The sequence below is a fragment of the Dysidea avara genome, chromosome 1 (assembly GCF_963678975.1).
Source record: "Dysidea avara chromosome 1, odDysAvar1.4, whole genome shotgun sequence".
NCBI lineage: Eukaryota > Metazoa > Porifera > Demospongiae > Dictyoceratida > Dysideidae > Dysidea > Dysidea avara.
Window position 1 is genome coordinate 36,350,800 of NC_089272.1, and position 19,255 is coordinate 36,370,054.

Sequence of the window (19,255 nt, forward strand, 5' to 3'; positions counted from 1 at the left end):
GGTTTATATTCACTGTATTGTAGACGTCAAAGGGGAGATCTAATTGAGACCTACAAGATATTGAATGGTTACTATGACATCAACCCTACCTCATTTTTCACTTTGAGTAATACGGATACCACCAGAGGTCACCACCGTAAACTCTTTAAATTTCGATCTCGGCTGCTAGTGAGGCATAATTTTTTCACCAACAGAGTAGTTAATTTGTGGAATTCTCTTCCAGCAGATGTTATTTCTGCACCAACCGTGGCATTGTTTAAGAAGAATCTTGATGATTTATGGAGAACAACAAGATATGGGCACTCTCAAAGGCCTGCGGCCTAGCTTGACAGTCTTGTACTGCCAAGCAATTTTTGTCCATTAATAATAATAATAATAATAATAAAAGTTGCATTTGATACACATGTATGGGCAATGAAAAGATGGAAAGAGCAAAGGGAATAGCTAATCTTATCCAAGAATTACTATAAGGGGTTCAAAATTATACTTATGGAGTAAGTCTTACCTTAGAAGTTGCTAAATCCGAAATACTCTGAGGCTAATAGAATAGTCAACTACTCTAATAGAACACCCAACATTAAAACTATAATTTTCAAGAAGTTACCAGAGTATAAGCTGAAATTAAACCTATTCTTCTACACCTGTGCACTGCTACCCTCACCAATGTACCAAAAATCCTGCCATATACCAATCACTTTAGGTAATTTAAGAAAAAAAAAAGATTTATACCTTTAATGTACTATAAATTGTATAAAACTTCATTAATTGAAAATCTATTCTGAAAATAACCTTGTCTGTCAAATAGTTTAAGTTATTTTAGGTTTCTCTACAACTTGAGGTCAAGGAGAATATTTAAAACACAGGATTGGATCTACTTCATAAGTAGCCACTGTTCTGAAGTGCAGGTTGCTATTTTAATCTAACTTTTAAAATGATGGATCCATCCATCATTATAATTGTTTTACAACTAGTCTACAAATACAATTAGTTTTTGGCCACAACTAACCCCCTTTTAACACACAATGATCATGACAACATAAATGCTGCAGTATCATTTAAGCTTAAAGTTGAGCTTCAAGGGATTTGATAGTGCAAACTCCAAAGCTGCTAGACTTATACAAATGTAGCATTGGATTTGATCAAGCAAGGGAAACAAAAACGAACATTTCTCAGATGTTGCAGCCTTGTGAACTTTTTAAAAGCTAAGAAATTCTCTATTATTATAATACTATTGTTTTACTTGCAAGAGAAGCATTTCAACCCTTATATTCAATTAACTATACACTCTTTATTCTTGTTGACAAGCCACTATTAGACATTGTCTTAAAATCCAATAACAAGAAATAGTGTATAGTTCTGTTTTTTAATTAAAATTACTTCCACCTGAACTCATTTATCTTGTACCCAGATTTGGTTAAAAAATTGCTTCTAGATTCAATCTTGTGATAGCCATTTTCAAAAAATTTCCAGGGGGTCTGGGAGTATATATGCCACCAAATCTAGAGTCCCCCTAGCTGGAGAATTATATACAGCTGAGTGCACATGCACTCCATACACTGGTGAGTCAGTCTACTTGCCCTCTCCACTCCCACTTACCCTCTCTACTGTTTGGACAGCTTTGTGTAGTTTGAGCCATGAGACTGTAAATTACACTATACTTCAAAACACTAAAGTTGATCATGTGCAGCTGATACCCATATGTTTCCACTACTAGTTCTTTAAGATGTTGGTCTAAGATTTAATTTTAGCTACATGGCTGCACCCTTTAGTTATATTGACCTCGATATTGACAAGCTGTAGGGGAATAATGGTATCACATAAACAAAGTGACATCATTTTTCACTCGAAATTACTACCAAATTCAATCTCAATAGGCCAAATTTGCAAAATTTTCCTGTCGGGGCATGCCCCCAGACCCCCTAGGTAGAGCATGCTCCGCATGCTGAGTGTGCTTCTCACACTAGTTGTATCAACTATCTTGCTACATATATAAATGTCCATGTTAGCACCCCAACCTTAACTTTAAGTTCTTGATGGGATCCATCTTATTCTAAAAAGGGCCGTTCCACTAAAGCATTTATAGTTATGCAACTAATTTTCAAAATCGGCAAGCCATATAAATGCTAGTTTTGCTCTATTTCATGCAAGAGAACATTATACAGGGTTGAACATTAAACCACAACCTGATAAACAGTAATATTATTACTCTCACAAGCTTTATTCATTGCTGACAAGTAATTTTTTCATTCATACTGACTGTATCCAGATTTGCGAAAAGGTACTTTTCCACACACAAAATTTGACCGATTGTTTGAACTTTGAAGCTTCATAACTTTTTGATCATGACATATAATAGCCTGAAATTTTCCATAGTTGTAACTACAGTATCTGGCTGCATTCTGGTACTAAGAGCAATAGTATAAGGAGTCAGGTGTTACATCATTTTGTTTGCTGGTATGTAAAATGTGTGGAAAAGGTACCTTTTAAATCCGGTCACCTATAGTTTACAGCATATACAGCTTGTATGATCCACAAACTATAGAGAAATTTCTCTATAGTTGCTCACTATGGAAATGAATATACACTGTAATATTTGCAATAATTAGTTTGTGATATATAAATGAAATATCTCTTACATAATACGTTTTTATTTATTTTATTTATTAAAGTGCTGAAGGTCTGTAGGACACCTGGTCCTACAGCCTGTTCGAGCATTAATTGGATGGCTGCAGGTTTGAGGCTGCCTAGGTCCAGTCATGGATTTTTCTCCTTTCTTCACCTTTTCAAACACAGACACCTTTAAACAGGCTGTAGGACCAGATGTCCTACAGACCTTCAGCACTTGTGCTGTAAAGCCTTAAATAATAAATAAATACTGTAGTCATTCAGATGTCAAATTTTATACAGAATTCATTTTGTGCTTGTTTGCGAAGTAGCTATAACTTGATAACTTACCGGCTTATACTACACCAGCTCTTGTTATTAAGTATGAAAATATGTGTTATTGCTACATGCATGATTTTGTGATTATGCTAAAATCACATGCATGACCACAACAATAAGGTTCTTCATACTATTAATCTATCAGTACAGCTGTATACCATGTAAGATAAAATTCCTTTACTCAAGTCTCAAGCTGAATTAATGTTAAAAATGCATATTTTTAGTAGTGGATGTAATGTATAGAATTTCACCAGGGTTTGTGAGAGCAAAGTGTGGTTTAAGTACAGTATAACCATGGGATGTAGTCACCATGGATTTTTTTCATGAATTTCCAAACAGCCTTTATTAAGCAATGGTAGAGTATAAATGACTAACTACATGCATGTAAATATAATTGCCTTGCTACCAGAGCTTGACTGGACATGCAGGTATGTATATATCAAATGCTATAGTTTTAAAGATGTTTCAGACATATGATGCAATCTGATGAAGTATTGCAATTTTAAAATATTGTAGCAGTGAAAAGTATCTTTTAGTATTGCATGTTTACATTCACCATTACCGTGAAACTTAGCAGCCAAAGATTACACATCAGCGTTGAAACCGGGTCGGGTCATCCGGGTCACATTTTCTCCGGGTCTGACCCGGATTGGATCACGTGAGAAACGAAATTGTTCGTTTGACGACGTGGAACTTATAAACGCTATCGCGTAGCTCTTTCGTGAGCCACGCCCACTTATCTCATTACCAATATTATTATTATTGATTGATTGTTGTGCAGACCTCAAAAGAGTATGGTGCACAAAAAAGGGTACAATTGCTCTTGTCAATTACAAAAGAAAAACAAACTTATATAATTATACAATATTTACTATACACAAGACCATATATACACATTGATAAATTATTAAACAGTTACTAGTCCAGCTAGGCTGCGCTTGAATTGGTCAATCTCTGTTAAATCAATCACGTGTTGGGGTAAGGAATTCCAAATATTGATTGCAGAGGGGAAAAAAGAAAATTTATAACAGTCAATTCTAGTCATTGGGGTTAAAAATCTCTTATCATGGCCTCTGGTGTGATGTAGGTTAGGATTAGGAAAAAGGAAATCATCAGCATTAATATCGATTTGGTGAGATATAATTTTAAATAACATTGTAGCCTTCTGTTCATTCCTGCATCTGGCTAAGGTGGGCCAATTAAGGTTAGATAACATTTCAGTGACGCTGGAATATCTAGAATAGTTGTTAAATGCAAACCGTGCTGCTCATCTTTGGACATTTTCTATGGCATCGATGTCTCTTCGCGTGTGGGGTGACCAGACCGTGGCTGCATATTCTAAGATAGGTTTAATCAGGGCTTTGTAGCAGTTACTTTTGACTTGGAGAGGACACTTGCTCAAGTTACGTTGCAAGAAGCATTTAGTGTTATTGGCCTTTTTAGTAATTTGTTTAATGTGCTCTGACCAGGATAAGTTTTTGTCGATAGTTACACCTAGATACTTAGCATGTGTTACCTCTTTTATAGTTTTACTTTGCAGTGTGTATTGAGCTAGTATTGGGTGCTTCTTGTTAGTGATTCTAAGAAATTCACATTTTTGTAAGTTGAATGACATTTTCCAGTCAGCTGCCCATTGTTCTAAAGTGTTAAGATCCAGTTGTAATCTGTGACAGTCATCTTGGGAATGAATCGTAGTATACAATAGCACGTCATCAGCATAAAGTTTTATCTTAAATGTAATTCGGTTAGGCAGGTCATTAATGAAACAAAGGAACAATAGGGGAGCGAGGACTGTCCCCTGAGGAACCCATAAAGTTCTTTATCCAATCTAGTATATCTCCTCGAATGCCATAATGATGGAGCTTGTGAAATAGATGGTAATGGGACACTTTGTCAAATGCTTTTGAAAAATCTAAAAATATTACATCAAACTGCTCTCCATTGTTCAAGGTTTCAGCAAAATCATTTACAGTTAATATCAGTTGGGACTCGCATGATCTTAAGCGACGAAAGCCATGTTGTTGGTCACATAAAATGTTATGGTGAGATAAATGAGCAAATACATGTGAATAAACTATGTGTTCTAGAGTTTTTGAACAAATGCAAGTCTAGGAAATGGGTCTGTAGTTATTAGGAACATACGCTCAGCCACGCTCATTTGTTAGTAAGTGTAGTATGTAGCACGAAATTGAGGGTATCTATGGTGAGGGTTAGCTATTGTCAGTAGGTGAAGACCCTTTTTTTTTTTTTTTTTTTTTTGGTCTTCAACCTACAGCTAGGCTGAAGTTGCAATATTTACTCAACACGAATCGAACGCTCAAAATGTAGACTCGTTCGCTCACTCGAGACTAGCCGAAACACGTCTCGGCTTTAATTAATCCGGGTCAAATCCGGGTCTGATCCGGATTGCTATCCGGATCAGTGGGTCATCCGGGTCAGCAGTAGTGACCCGGTTTCAACATAGTTACACATGGTTAGCTTTGACATGCTAGGTTAGGATGTAAAGAACACAGAATTGCAATATTTCATCAATCAGTTAATCAACAGTGTAGAATTTCAACTATTACATGTTTGGCACAATTGTATGCATACAATATTGGGTAAGATAGCTGTGCTGAAATCACATGCAAAGAAGAGTTCAACTAGCATAGTGGTCATGCCATCATGGTAATTTTATTACTGTGTAGCAGAACTTTATAGATGACTGTTCTAGCAGTATTATTCTTTCAAATTCCCACATTCAATAAATCAGTCCTGCAAACATAATCTAATCCAAAACAGCCAAGCTGTAAAAAAGAGTGCGGCCCTCAAAAAAGCTATGGTGAAAAAAGATGTGAAATCCAAAATTTTATATCAACAATTCAAGTGAATTTTTTGCCAAAACCAAACAGTACCAAAATTCACCTGAATTGTCATTATTAAAATTTTACCATTGACCTACCATCACAGCCATTTCTTGGCCGCCACCTTGGATTTCACATCTTTTTTTACCATAGCCTTTTTGAGGGCTGCACTTTTTTTACAGCTTGGCTGTTTTGGATTAGATTATTTTCACTTGACAAAAGAAGTAATAGCCTGATCTACATGCTAGCTGCAGATCAATCAAAAACTTAATGATGTATAATATGTTTAGTAGTATCAGATTGCAACAGCTGATTTATATTATTTGTTGTGTATTTAGTTATCTTTCCCAAAACTCTACAGCAGCCAATTCCTACAATTGCTAATATTTCATCAACAATCATGTTTAAGTGTAGTGGCATGGGATATGGAGCTAAAAAAGTGGCCTGGAATAAAGTGGGATCATCCAAACTACCAGCTACAGCTGTAACTGCAGAATACAACTCATCAGCTGAAATTATCAGCACTTTGAAGATTACTGGAATTATTGGATACTACAAAGGATACTACTATTGCAGCATAAAGAATGGTGCAGGAATAAAGCACTCAAAATGTGCATTCTTGAATGTAACCAGTAAGTTGATAGAGTAAGTTTTATAGATGTAGTTGAGTCACTCTCCCATAATTTTAATTATAACTAGAGACCATCCACAGTGGATTTTAAAAAACTCAAGGGTTTTTAAAGCATAAAGATCTGAGTGAGTGGTCTCTACCTAACTTAGAAAATGGTGGGTGTGTATTTTTATACTATTAAATAATGGTACCATATGCGTAATATCTTTGATCTTTGGAAGATGAGGTCTTTAAAATTCACAAAGAAGAAGGTTTTAAAATGCTTAAAGAGATCTACTAGCGAAACACCCAAATCTTACTTTTAATCATTGATTTTCCCAAGCATATTGCAGGGTAATAGCCTGCAGTGGGTGACCAGCCAACCAAGTAAACATGAGTGAAGACGCACCATTTGTTTTTTAAGCATGTCTAAAATGTTCACTTAGATTCTCCGCATGCTGAGTGTGCTTTACACATTATGGAACTAGTTGCATCAACCAATCAAATATTGGCTACTTCTCTTACCCACCCATTATAAATGACCCTGTTAGCACCCCTCCTCCTTCTGATACCCTAGATCTGTTCCTGCCGCATGCAAAATCAAAAACAGAAGGTAGCTTAGAGTCTAATTTTGTAGCAACGTTTTTTTACAATGAACAAACAATCATGGAAAATTCTGTTTAGTGGCATCTGTTCTGTAGAGTGTTTTAAGCCTCTTTCATCTTTTAATAAAGAAGTGGAGGACTTTACTAAATACCCAAGAGAGTAAGCTTCCTTGTAGACTAGTTATTTTCCATTATCTGTAATGTAGGTGTGGTCCATTCTCAAAATTGTTTTTGGTCTTCATACTGTCATGTGGTCTTGTGGCACCATAAGCAACTCATTGCCATCATAATCAACTCAAGCTACATCTTTACACTGTTCAATATACATATGTTCTTCACACTGCTGTAATGCCATAGACACTGACAAAAACTCCTTAATTTCTTGTGACATAACCCAATCCCACAATGGCTCCACCTATATATGCCTGTACCCCATAATTAATCTAAATTAGAGACCATGCCCTCGGATCTTTGTATTTCCTTGGCTTCAGCCTTGGTTTGTATAATTTATGAAGATCCTCATGCTAGGTCACTAACCTACACCTAGATAGACAGATTGATTGTGGGTTGAGTATAACATTGGCCTGTCACCACATCTTGCACAAAAAGTAAATCCGTAATATTGTCATCTATAAAGAAAGTGACTGCATAATAGCTATGACTCCTTAGAGATGCATAGCAGATTAGATCAGTGATCACTAATGAGATCTGCAATGCTGAACTCATCAGTGATCATTAGTTATTTTTATTTATTAAGGCTTTACAGCACAAGTGCTGAATTATAGTAAGGTAAACTGTGTGTTGACCCTCTCAACTGGAGATGTGCAGATACCCATCTGCTAGGAGGCCTTTAACCATTTTAGAGAACCTCACCAGAAGTCTCCTTATTTGTATTTTATACTGTACAGAAACCTCCATACAGAGTATATAGTACAACAATGATCACACTACTATTAATTACTTAGCTGGATTTTAAAGATCAAGACACACGGTAGTGTGTCGTGCGGCCCAAGAAGCCGGCGCGTAACACCCGTGAGTATATTGACAGGAAGAAAGAAAACGCAATTTTCGCACCTCCGTAGCTCTGTGCTTCCTTGATGAAACAAGACGATTTTTGCTGTGGACATGCCCCCCAACTGCAGCACTCTACATTCCAAATTTGAGCGAAATCGCTTCGCGCGTTCCCGAGATATGCGACTTCAAAAATTGGCTGAGTTTCTTCGTTTTTTTTTTCTTCTTCTTCTTCTTCTTCTTCTTCTTCTTATTTTTCTTTTTCTTGTCGCACACTTACAAAAACTGCTATAAAACTCGAACGCGTTATCCGATTGCCTTGAAATTTGGCACACAGAAGGGGGGTATAAAGGCGCATCTCGGTACCAACTTTGGCTGGAATACCATAAACAGACAAAGAGTTATGAGCGATTATGCACGAAAAATAACACCAATATGTTGTCACGCCTACAGGGTAAACCGCGTATGGGAAGAAGCTGAAAATCGGTGGGTGAATAGGTTAACTATTGAACCTCAAACCTTTTGTGGTTTGAAAGAAATCGAGCTAAAAACCAGGAAGATACAGCGAAAAAATCAACAGTGTGTAACAATTACGCAATCGAGATTAGCTAATTTTTAATATTTTTATTTTATTATTATTATTATTATTATGCTTGCCACGCCTACCAGGTAAACCGCTTGGGGTAATGCTTTCAAAATCGCTGTACAGATGGAGTTATCATCTTAGAAAGGCTCTTCAATGGTGTAGAAGAATCAGACTTAAATCCACGGAGTTATAACACGAAATCCAACTTGGTGTAGCAAGTGCGAGATCGAGATACTCTAATAGAGCAGTCATCCTAATAGAGCAGTCACCCTGAACAGAATTAAAGAGATCAGTTAGAAATAAGTAACCTGTATAGAGATCAGCTACAAACAAATCACCCTGTAGAGAGTTCAGCTACAAACAATTCACCCTGTTAAAACATCAGTTAGAAGAAGATTTCTTGTAGAGAGTTCAAATACAAACAAATCACCCTGTTGAAAGATCAGCTAGAAGATGTCACCTTGTAGATAGTTCAGTTACAAAGAAACCACCATGTAGAGAATTCAGCTACAAACTAGTGACCCTGTAGATACATCAGCTAGAAGAAGTTACCTTGTAGAGAGTTCAGCTACAAAGAAACCATTCTGTAAAGAGCTCAGCTGCAAACAAATCACCTATACAGAATTCAGCTACAAACAAATCACCCTGTAGAGAGATCAGCTAGAAGAAGTTACCTTGTAGATAGTTCAGCTACAAACAAATCATCCTGTAGAGAGATCAGCTAGAAGAAGTTACCTTGTAGATAGTTCAGCTACAAACAATTCACCCTGTACAGAGCTCAGTTAAAAGAGGTTTCCTTGTAAAAAGTTCAGCTACAAACAAATCACCCTGTAGAGAGATAAGTAAGAAGAAGTTACCTTGTAGATCGTTCTGCTACAAACAATTCACCCTGTAAAGAGATCAGCTAGAAGAAGTTACCTTGTAGAGAGTTCAGCTACAAAGAAACCATCATGTAGAGAATTCAGCCGCAAACAAATCATGTGTAGAGAGTTCAGCTACAAACAAATCTCCCTGTAGAGAGATCAGCTAGAAGAAGTTTCCTTGTAGAGAGTTCTGCTACAAACAAATCACCCCGTAGAAAGATCAGCTAGAAGAAATCACCTCATAGAGAGTTCAGCTTCAAAGAAACACTCATGTGAGAGTTCAGGTACAAACAAATTGTCCTGTAGAGAGATCAGCTAGAAGAAGTTACCTTGTAGAGAGTTCAGCTACAAAGAAACCATCATGTAGATAGTTCAGGTACAAACAAATCACCCTGTAGAAAGATCAGCTATAGAAGAAATCACCTTGTAGAGAGTTCAGCTACAAAGAATCTATCGTGTAGAGAGTTTAACTACAAACAAATCACCCTGTAGAAAGATCAGCTATAGAAGAAATCACCTTGTAGAGAGTTCAGCTACAAAGAAACCATCATGTAGAGAGTTCAGCTACAAACAAATCGGCCTGTAGAGAGATCAGCTAGAAGAAATTACCTTGTAGAGAGTTCAGCTACAAAGAAACAATCATGTAGAGAGTTCAGCTGCAAACAAATCACCTGTAGAGAGTTCAGCTAGAAACAAGTCACCCTGTAGAGAGATCAGCTAGAAACAAGTCACCTTGTAGAGAGTTCAGCTAGAAGAAGTAACATTGTAGAGCTACAAAGAAGCTACCATGTAGAGTTCAGCTGCAAACAAATCACCCTGTAGAGAACTCAGCTACAAACAAATCGCCCTGTAGAAAGATTAGCTAGAAGAAGTTACTTTATAGGGAGTTCAGCTATGAACAGATCACCCTGTAGAGAGTTCAGCTACAAACAAATCACCCTGTAGAGAGTTAAGTTACAAAGAAACCACCATGTAGAGAGTTCAGCTGCAAAAAAAATCAATCACTCTGTAGAGAGTTCAGCTAGAAGAAGTCACCTTGTAGAGAGTTAAGCTGCAATTAAATCACCCTGTAGAGAATTCAGCTACAAACAAATCACCCTGTAGAAAGATCAGCTAGAAGAAGTTACCTTGTAGAGAGTTCAGCTACAAAGAAACCACCATGTAGAGAGTTCAGCTGCAAACAAATCACCTGTAGAGAATTCAGCTAGAAACAAGTCACCCTGTAGAGAGATCAGCTAGAAGAAGTCACATTGTAGAGAGTTCAGCTACAAAGAAACTACCACGTAGAGAATCCAGCTGCAAACAAATCATCCTGTAGAGAGTTCAGCTAGAAGAAGTCACCTTTTAGAGAGTTCAGCTACAAAGCAACCACCATGTAAAGAGTTCAGCTGCAAAAAACTCAATCACCTTGTAGAAAGATCGGCTAGAAGAAGTTACCTTGTAGAGAGTTCAGCTACAAAGAAACCACCATGTAGAGAGTTCAGCTGCAAACAAATCACCTGTAGAGAGTTCAGCTAGAAACAAGTCACCCTGTAGAGAGTTCAGCTAGAAGAAGTCACATTGTAGAGAGTTCAGCTACAATGAAACTCCCATGTAGAGAGTTCAGCTGCAAACAAATCACCCTGTAGAGAACTCAGCTACAAACAAATATGCAGTGAAAAAGATCAGCTAGAAGAAGTTACCTTGTAGAGAGTTCAGCTACAACGAAACCACCATGTAGAGAGTTCAGCTACAAACAAATCACCTGTAGAGAGTTCAGCTAGAAACAAGTCACCCTGTAGAGAGATCAGCTAGAAACAAGTCACCTTGTAGAGAGTTCAGCTAGAAGAAGTCACATTGTAGAGAGTTCAGCTACAAAGAAACCACCATTTAGAGAGTTCAGCTGCAAACAAATCACCCAGTAGAAAGTTCAGCTATGAACAGATCACCCTGTTGAGAGTTCAGTTAGAAACAAGGAATCCTGTAGAGAAATCACCTAGAAGTATCGCCTTGTAGAGTTCAGCTACAAACAAATCACCTGTAGAGAGTTCAGCTACAAACAAATCACCCTGTAGAGAGATCAGCTAGAAGAAGTTACCTTGTAGGGATTTCAGCTACAAACAAATCACCCTGTAGAGAGTTCAGCTACAAAGAAACTATTCTGTAAAGAGCTCAGCTGCAAACAAATCACTTGTACAGAATTCAGCTACAAACAAATCGCCCTGTAGAGAGATCAGCTAGAAGAAATTACCTTGTAGATAGTTCAGCTACAAACAAATCACCCTGTAGAAAGATCAGTTAGAAGAACTTACCTTGGAGAAAGTTCAGCTACAAAGAAACCATTTTGTAAAGAGCTCAGCTGCAAACAAATCACCTGTACAGAATTCAACTACGAACAAATCACCCTGTAGAGATCAGCTATAAGAAGTTACCTTGTAGATAGTTCAGCTACAAACAAATCTCCCTGTAGAGAGATCAGCTAGAAGAAATTACCTTGTAGAGAGTTCAGCTACAAAGAAACCACCATGTAGAGAGTTCAGCTGCAAAGAAATCACCCTGTAGAAAATTCTGCCAGAAACAAATTGCCCTGTAGAAAGATCAGTTAGAAGAAGTTACCTTTTAGAGAGTTCAGCTACAAAGAAACCATTCTGTAAAGAGCTCAGCTGCAAACAAATCACCTATACAAAATTCAGCTACAAACACATCACCTGTAGAGAGATCAGCTAGAAGAAGTTACCTTGTAGATCGTTCAGCTACAAACAATTCACCCTGTAGAGAGAGCAATTAGAAGAAGTCACCTTGTAGAGTGTTCAGTTACAAAGAAACCACCATGGAGATTTCTGTAATCAATATATGTGACCGGATTTGCGAAAAGGGGTCTTCCACACACATCCAATTCCGTAAATGTTGGAGACCATAACTCAGTGTTCAAGTAACATAATTATTAACCTGAACATTTCACCATGTATTCAGCTATAGTGGTGCTCACCACTGCCCAAATATCAAGGCAATAGCTCTTTCCAATCTGAAGTTATCAATTGTCAAAGTTGGCAAATTGGACCCCTTTTCGCAAATCCGGTCACATATGTATTATACAGTATATATAATTTGTACATTTACTGATAAAATATTTAAAGTACATCTACTTCATCTTTTCTTCTTCCTGTAGTAAAGAAAAAAACATAGGTTAAAAAAGTCCCAAAGCTGGCCATAGGCCGGCTTTGGGGTATACAAATACAAAAAGAAATGAAATCTAATCCAAAACAGCCAAGCTGTAAAAAAAGTGTGCGGCCCTCAGAAAGGCTATGGTGAAAAAAGATGTGAAATCCAAGGTGGCGGCCAAGAAATGGCTGTGATGGTAGGTTAGTGGTAAAAATTTTAATAATGACAATTCAGGTGAATTTTTGTGCCGCTTCACAAAAATTCACCTGAATTGTCGTTATTAAAATTTTTACCACTAACCTACCATCACAGCCATTTCTTGGCCGCCACCTTGGATTTCACATCTTTTTTCACCATAGCCTTTCTGAGGGCCGCACACTTTTTTTACAGCTTGGCTGTTTTGGATTAGATCTCTTTATCTCCAAGAATTTTATGCAAACCATTTTCTAATACTTGTTTGTAAACATGTTTTGTAAATTCATGACTACCATTACCATTTTCAGAGGCATACAACCTATGTTTAATACCCTAGCATATCACAATCATGCAACAAACAAACAGTATTAGACACAGCATCTAGAAATGCAAGCAGTCAGTAAAACTCTACTGGTTAGTGAACAAATATTTAATGGCACATACAAATAGTTATTCAAAACATATGCCATGCTGCAAGCTAGCCATATCAAAAATAGCCATTGGATTTATGAATCCAATAAAATTAGGTAAATGTATGTATTTTAGTGGGATCCCGCATTTTCATGATAAGGCTCAAAAACATACTAAACTGAACTCTAGGAGACATAAATCATAATAAAACAGCCTAGAACAATCAAGAACAACATCTTAATCAACAAATTAACTCACACGATAGTTTCAAGGGTGACTCAGTCATAAACCTTGTAAAAAAACTGACAAAGCGGACCCAAGCCAATCAACCTTGGTCCAATTCCTACGAAATTAGTTCACAATACTTCAGGTATTTGTTTTGTGCATACCATTCTACAAGCAGTCCAGTTCATGGTGCCGGAAGCATCTCATCTACAGTGGAAAACAGCTCACTAAACTTCAAAAAATATGTTGGTGCAACAATATTTTTGTTACATGTATGCCCATAGATGAAGCCCTACTGTACTAACTGGTGGCTACATTAAAGAGGTTACACAATAGCATACTCACTGTATGTGTATCAACATGTCAAAGATTCCTGCTTAAGTAAATTTGCAGCACTTTTGTGAAAGAAGAAACGTTTTACTTTATCTGAAAGTACTTTTGGCTTTGATTTTACCCAACTAATACTGCCATGTCATTATGAGTGGAAATCAATGCAAGTTTTTGGATGATATTTTATCGTGGGCCATGTCCAAACCTTGCTCATTCCCACTGTACACTACTAACATACTGTATGATGCACCAGCTAGTATTTAGCATGATACCATGGCACTTTTTCCTGGCTATTACATCAGGTAACTTCTTTATTACGGTATCACTTGCAAAATCTGAGTCACACTCAATAAATTGTTAAGGAGTGTGCTGGCAGTAGTGCTTAGTTTTTGTATGTAAACTGGTGATTGTAAGTGTAGTAACTGCATAGGCACTTTAAGTACTTTTGTTATGTACATATGAGTTGGTATTGAAAAGTGTTAATGCCTCATATGGTATTATTATTATTGGTACCTACTATTATGTGCGGGACTTACCCTGGCTAGTTGCACTTCTTCAATTGCTATATACACAATGCTAAACTTAGTGACTTATAAGGTAAGCCAATACCTATTGGCTTACCTTGCTGTTTTCAAAAAAAGTCCAGTTTTCTGTGCCATTGCTTTTAATGACTGTTCAGAACAAACTAAAACTCATAGTGATTTACAACATCAAAGTGTGCTAAATTTATACCTAGGTCAATGCATGTTTTGGCTGATGGGTACCCAACACAAAGAAGGAATTATGCAGACAGCTATTCTATATTACAGCCTTTTGACTGTAGACAGGCAGGCAGGTAGGCAGAATATGTATGTAAATGTATCTGGACTGGCTCTGGAAAATCCGGTATTATAGCAGGTGTGATTTTTCAGCATGAACAGAAGGCTACATGAATACGCTATCAAATGTAACTGTCAAAATCATTCTGATATAGTGGTTTACTTTTGCTGGCTACTTTACCCAAGCCCAGTGGTGAGCTGTACAAGTGGTCTGGGGCCTTGATAAAGCTCTGGCCAACTTTGAGATGGATGCATGTGGCTGCACATCTCCATGGTGTTGAATAAAGATCTGTGCTGTAAATTGCATTTAATTTTTGCCAGTATTGAGCCCTGGGATGGCCTATAACTGAATCAAAATTATCTCTACATAACAACCACAGCACTGATGGATCCTCTTTTCCAAATGTCAACCACTGCAAGATTGTCACAGTGGAACAGGACCTTTTGATATGACCAGAGTTGACCCCAGGTATACACAGCACAAACAATTGCAAACAGCTCTTTCCACATAATGCTCTTTACAGATTGGGTGGAAGTCCATCGAGCTTGCAGCCATTTGCCAGTCCAATAGGTGCCCCAGCCCAGTGACCCTGACGCATCTGTGTATAATGACATGCTATGTGATGAGGTCCATTCTATGTCCAGAATATAAGACGTGCCATCCCATGACAATAAGAAAGCAAACCACCATTCATTGTCTAGGCGAGCTTCTGTATTGATGTCTACTCTGTGGTGCAAAAACTTTACCTTGCAGCTTAAGTCTATCAGGCGCCTAAAGAAGATTCACCCCGCTGGTATTCATGACTTTGTAAGTAAAACAGAGCTTGCCAACCGGCGACAATAAGTGGTGCATTGTACACTTGGTGAGAGATGTTAAGTCTTGTAGACCCTTGAGGAGCTCTGACTTTCATTCCATGGCAATGCTAGCCTGCATTGTAGTAGTATTTATTACAACCCCTAGGAATATAAGGCAAGTAGTGGATCCTTCTACCCTGGATGTCTTCACTGGTGTATTGAGATGTTAACAGAGGGAGAGCATGGCTGCCAAGTTTCCTGAACATTCACATGATTGAGGGGCACCAGCTGTGAAGAAATTGTCCAAATAATGAAGAAGGTGGTGAACATTGCGTCTGTGCTGTAGTATCCAGTGTAAGACAGAAGCAAAGACGAACAGGGCAGACCTACCTGTAAGCCCAAAGGGTAGGCATGTGTCTATGTAATTATCTGCCCTTCCAGTAAATGCCAAGAAGATGCCAATCTTCTTGGAGTACAAGGATCAGCCTGAAGGAATTGTTTAGATCAATCTTTGCCACAAGAGCACCCTTATCCAGTTGGTTGACAATGGCAAATGCAAAATCTACTGAACAGTATGTAAGGGTTATGTATTGGGGTTAATAGAATCATTAATGCCGTGATATCTCGGTGCAGACAAATAGTAAATGATGCGACAACTGCCATCATGCTTCAGAATTAGGCCTAAACCAGAGCAGAACAGGTTTGGCAGTGGAGGGTTGACATAAGGGCCTAGAATACGACCTGCAGCACATTCTGTGGCCAGTGCAGCATCTAATACTGTTGGCTGTTGGAATGCTGATGGAAGACTGTTGCAAGTATGTGCAAAGTATGGTCCCTTGTGTCCTATGGAATTTTAGAATAAACAATTCCAAATAGCGCCACTTTTGCCACGAATAGAGATCATGTGATCACCATTTGCACATGCAACAGTATTGATTATTAACAATTGCGAGTTCCAGTTCTATTAACTGGAATTCAATACCAACTATACCTGAGGCTCCCTTGTCTGTTAACCTTATTTACAGTGGTAAATTGTGTCAATATTTTATGGTGAATTTAAGGTTAACAGTATTTTGTTTTGTGGATTCCTACTACCACATTTAACAATTGTAAGGAAAACTTGGTGGAATTTAAGTTTGATTAGGGATTGTACAAAAAAGTAGGGAAACAAGGGAGGTAGCCTACACCTGCAGATATACATACTAGTATCATTAAATCCCTAATTCAGTCTATACCCATGACTGAATTAAGGATTAAATGTTCAATAGTATATCTCCAGGTGTAGGCAACCTCCCTTGGTTCCCTACTTTATTTCTATGATCCCTAATCAAACTTAAACATCCTAAGTTTTCCTAATACTTGTTTGTTCACTTTTTTGTAGCATTTGTATGACTGGTGAACCCATGCATACCACATCAAAAAAAAAGAATGGTGCCAGACTTAATTTTACATGCCCCATGCAGCTATCAATTACTTGCTCAAAGTAAAGTGGCCATTATGCTTAGCTTTCAGCTATTTTCACCCCATTACACAGCACTACAAATGAAGAACAGTAGGAGAAGCACCTCTGTAATCAATTCAGTCACCATGAGAAAAACAAACAATTCGCATCCCCCAGCTATCAATTACTGACTTGAAAGTGAAGTGGCCATTACGCTTTGCTTTCATAGCCCATTACACGGTGTTACAAATGAAGAACAGTATTAGAAGCGCCTTTGCAATCAATCCAGTCACCATGAAAAATACGGATGATTCACAATTTCCATTTACATACGTAGGGAAGCCACGCATTTCACTACTGCGAATCAACATCTAGGACAGTCGGCAAAAAGAAGTTAGACACAAAGGAGGACAAAGGTAAGTCCATGATGCATGTGTTGTATGTACTGCAGTATGCTAAAGGCACGTCTCAAGAAAAGCGATGTCAAACAGTGAAAAAATCAAGCCCATAGCCTTACCCATTATTGAATTATGCTTGTCTGAAGGCATCAGGCAGTTAGTTAGTCAGTCAGTCAGTAGAAAATTTCCTTGAATATTATTAATTGTGTGCTGTATTATTTATCTAATCCAAAACAGCCAGCTGTAAAAAAAGAGTGCGGCCCTGAGAAAGGCTATGGTGAAAAAAGATGTGAAATCTAAGGTGGTGGCCAAGGAATGGCTGTGATGGTAGGGTAATGGTAAAAATTTTAATAACAACAATTCAGGTGAATTTGGTGCCGCTTGGTCTTGGCACAAAATTCCCCTGGATTGTCGTTATTAAAATTTTTACCATTAACCTACCATCACAGCCATTTCTTGGCCGCCACCTTGGATTTCACATTTTTTTCACCATAGCCTTTCTCAGGGCCGCACTCTTTTTTTACAGCTTGGCTGTTTTGGATTAGATTTCACTTCTTTTTGTATTTGTATACCCCAAAGCCGCCGGCTTTAGGGCTTTTTAACCTATCATTTTTTCTTTACTACATGAAGGAAGAAGAAAAGATGAAGTGGGGTGATTTCTTTGTAGCTGACCTCTCTGCAAGGTGATCCTTCTAGCTGATCTCTCTACCGGATGACTTGCTTGTAGCTGAACTCTCTACAGGGTGATTTGTTTGTAGCTGAACTCTCTACAAGGTGATTTGTTTGTAGCTGAACTCTCTACAAGGTAACTTCTTGCAGCTGATCTTTCTACAGGGTTATTTGTTTGTAGCTGAATTCTCTACAGTGCGATTTTTTTGCAGCTAAATTGCTGAACTCTCTACAATGTAACTTCTTCTAGCTAAACTCTCTACAGGTGACTTGTTTCTAGCTGATCTCTCTACAGGGTGACTTGTCTCTAGCTGAACTCTCTACAGGGTGATTTGTTTGTAGCTGAACTCTCTACAAGGTAACTTCTTCTAGCTGATCTTTCTACAGGGTGATTTGTTTGTAGCTGAATTCTCTACAGGGTGATTTGTTTGCAGCTGAACTCTCTACATGGTAGTTTCTTTGTAGCTGAACTCTCTACAGTGTAACTTCTTCTAGCTGAACTCTCTACAGGATGACTTGTTTCTAGCTGATCTCTGTACAGGGTGACTTGTTCCTAGCTGAACTCTCTACAGGTGATTTGTTTGCAGCTGAACTCTCTTACATGGTGGTTTCTTTGTAGCTGAACTGTCTACAAAGTGACTTCTTCTAGCTGATCTATCTACAGGATGACTTGTTTCTAACTGAACTCTCTACAGTGTGATCTGTTCATAACGGAACTTTCTACTGGGTGATTTGTTTGCAGCTAAACTCTTTGCATGATTATTTCTTTGTAACTGAACTCTCTACAAGGTAACTTCTTCTAGCTGATCTCTCTACAGGGCAATTTGTTTGTAGCTGAATTCTCTACAGGGTGATTTGTTTGCAGCTGAACTCTCTACATGATGGTTTCTTTGTAGCTGAACTCTCTATTAGGTGCCTTCTTCTAGCTGATCTGACTACAGGGTGACTTGTTTGTAGCTGAACTCCCTACGGAATAACTTCCAATGTAATATAATTCTATAATGGAGTAAGTTATAAACGTAGCTGAATGCTCTATTAGGTGTGACTGTTCTATTAGATTATCTCGATCTCGCATATGCTACACGTAGTTGGCTTTGGAATCATAACTCAGTGGTTTGTAACCCGATTCTTCTGTACTACTACAAGGACTTTCTATGATAATTATTCCAGTTACACACCGATTTTCAGCTCACTGCTCTAAGCGGTTTTCCTGGCAGGCGTGAAAACTAATAGTTTTTTTAAATCATAAAAATCGATCGCGTAATTTTTGACACAGGTTGGGTTTTGTGTCATATCTCGATGGCCTTTAACTGGATTCCTTTCAAACCACAAAAAGGCACTCCTACGCTAATTACTCCATCTACATAGCAA

The 19,255-nt window shown here is 37.9% G+C and overlaps 1 protein-coding gene across 2 annotated transcripts in view; it reads right to left on the reverse strand.

Moving 5' to 3' along the window:
- The window catches only part of LOC136263377 (uncharacterized), a 28,156-nt gene extending 13,902 nt beyond the window's left edge, over positions 1-14,254 (reverse strand). Inside the window, exons 1-2 of one of the 2 annotated variants that reach the window (XR_010704621.1) lie at positions 13,598-14,254; positions 13,467-13,551 (exon numbers count right to left, since the gene is read on the reverse strand). The gene's annotated coding sequence lies outside the window, so the exon portion shown is untranslated. The remainder of the gene's footprint in view (positions 1-13,466; positions 13,552-13,597) is intronic. The other variant, XM_066057906.1, reaches the window with a different exon arrangement.
- Positions 14,255-19,255: the final 5,001 nt, after the last annotated feature.